Below are 2813 nucleotides of genomic sequence, written 5' to 3'. Positions count from 1 at the left end.
TTCTTCAGGTCGCCCAGCGCGCTGTTTTGTTTATCTGCCTTTAATAAATCTCTTTCATAATTTTTTAAAAATTATCTTTTGTCATTTTTGACCATAACAATTTGGCTCCGTGACTCGGATTGGGATCCCTGTGCAGCAGGATTCTCCCTCCGGGAGGGCGCCCCCGTCCTTATTGGACGGCTCCAGAGGGACTCCAGCGGTACAGATTCCCAATATCCGATCGAGATTTCGAAGGCAGATAAGCAAATAAACTACCGCGGTTCCCCGTAATTTTTCGTGCACGAAACCCAGGCGAAGACTTGCTCGGGGAAAGAGCGAGTTGGTTAGGGGGACCCCGCCCGACTTGGAGCCGGGTGGGGCCGCTCGGCTTGAAGCCGAGCGAAGACTCACTCAGCGGAGTGAGTGGATTAGAGAGTTCCGTCTGGTTGGGGAAGGGACCGTTTGGCGAGGAACTAAACGAAGACTTACCCAGGGAGAGGTAAGTATTTTGCGGAATCCCTTTTCGGTGGGGAAGGGGATCCTGGAACGCGAATAACTGAGACGTCCGTCGGACGAAGCGAGTGAGGACCTTCCGGTAGTGCGGTTCCCGTATCCCGCGAGGGACCGGGCCACGAAAGAAGGGAAGCGAGTGTGGGTGTGTGTGCGTGCGTGAGAGAAGGCGTTTCAGAAGATGGGACAGAAAAAAAGTAAATTTTCTGTTCCCATGGGTGGTCGTAAGATACAGCAAGACGTTACCCAAAATGAGGAGGAACTTAAAGTTGAGACTAGGATGAACAGTTTCGAGGAGAAGTCTCATGATATTTCCAAAGGGGACAGATATGTTAAGAACGAGCCTGTGGCGAGATTGCCAAACATTCCACAGGACAGTCCTTTAGGGATAATGATTAAATATTGGAATGATTATCCCTCTAGAGAAGGAAAATCGAGGGAGAAGATGGTGTATTATTGCATGGAGGTGTGGGGAGGTAGAAAGATTAGTCAGAATCATGTGTACTGGCCGGTATATGGTGCTTTTGAAGATTGGATTTGTCAGGCTTTAAGTGTTTATGTAAATTGCAAGGAACCGTTTAATGTGGAGGAGAGCGAATATGCAAGCCTGTGGATGAGGTCAGATACTCGGGATCACTTGTTTCTTTTGAGGGGAAAGAAAGGACAAGGGAATATGTGTAATTTACCCCCACCATACATTTCGCCAACGCCTATGCCTAGTTGGTCGTCTCCGGGCTGTAATTCAGTCCAGGATGGACACTGGGATGTACTCATCCCAAATAACCTGACTAAAACAACAACTCTATATCTTGATGAGGCACAAGAATATGTTAAATCGTTTGCACCTGCCCAGACACTCGAGACCGCCACTCCGTCCAGCGTCTCCGCCCAGGCGCGGAACTCTATGTCTCCGCCCCTTGTCACCGCCCCGACACTCGAGCCCGCCACTCTGTCCCACGTCTCCGCCCAGGCGCGGGACTCCTCCATCCCGTCCCCTGCTTCTATCCGAATACGGGGCACTGACACTTTGTACCCTGTGTCCGCCCAAGCACAGAAACCTGCTATGTCGTGCACACCTCCGAGGGAACCGGAACCTCCACTCATAGCTGAAGGACAAAACACTGACATTTTATCTTTAGCTGTTCCACAGCCTAGTGAGTGGAAGTCTCCGGCCCCGACGATCCCCCCATACACACAGCAAGCCCAGCTTTACCCCTTAAGGGAAGCTGTAATGCCGGGAAGACAGGGCGGCATAGGATTCGTTTCAGTCCCTTTAAATTCAGGGGATGTAAGAGCATTTAAAAAGGAAATGGGAAGTTTGTTAGATGATCCCATAGGTGTGTCTGAGAAGTTTGATCAATTTCTGGGTCCAAATATATATACATGGGATAAGTTGCAGGCAATACTAGGAATATTGTTTACAGTAGAAGAACGGGGAATGATTAGGAGTGCAGGAATGAAAAACTGGGACCAAAGGCACCAACAAGGTCCAGCAGCTGATGTAAAATGGCCCCTCCAGAGACCTAATTGGAATAACCAAGATCCCCGAGATAGAGACCACATGGCTGATCTCAGGGATATTATAGTGCAAGGCATAAGAGAATCAGTCCCAAGAGGGCAAAACATTAGCAAAGCTTTTAAAGAATATCAGAATAAAGATGAACCTCCTACTGAATGGTTAGAGAGGTTAAGGAAGAGTTTCCAACTATATTCTGGCCTGGATCCAAGTAATGTTATGGGACAGGCTATGCTAAAAATGAGATTCGTACAAGGATCATGGGAGGATATCCGTAAGAAACTAGAAAAGATTGAGGACTGGCAAGACAGAGGTTTGGACGAATTATTAAGAGAAGCCCAAAAGGTATATGTAAGGAGAGATGAAGAGAAATTTGAAGAAAGCCAAAAAAGGCAGGAGGAGAGTCAGAAAAGGCAAACCAAGATATTGGTGGCTGCTATTAGGGAAGGACGAAAAGGAAGTAGGAGTCAGGAGCAACGAGTTCACAAGAGGACTAGTAAACCAGACACCTCTAAAGGACAAGGACAGGTAGACAGAAGTGGAATAGAATGTCATTATTGTGGGAAGAGAGGCCATATAAAGAAAAACTGTAGAAAGCGGATACAGGATGAGCAAGTGTTTAAAGAGGATTAGGGGGGTCAGGGGCTCTATCTGCTGGGGACACGAAAAATCACAGAGCCCTTGATAAAACTTAAGTTAGGTCCCCAGCAACAAGAACTTGAGTTCCTAGTGGACTCGGGGGCAGAGAGATCCACAGTGCAGGCAATTCCCTGGGGTTGTAGGACCTCTACTGACACCGTCCAAGTGA

This window comes from Empidonax traillii, unplaced genomic scaffold (genome assembly GCF_003031625.1).
Source record: "Empidonax traillii isolate 1590-97213 ecotype Southwest subspecies unplaced genomic scaffold, ASM303162v1 scaffold1474:size192508, whole genome shotgun sequence".
Lineage (NCBI taxonomy): Eukaryota > Metazoa > Chordata > Aves > Passeriformes > Tyrannidae > Empidonax > Empidonax traillii.
Note: the sequence above shows the minus strand (reverse complement) of the source record.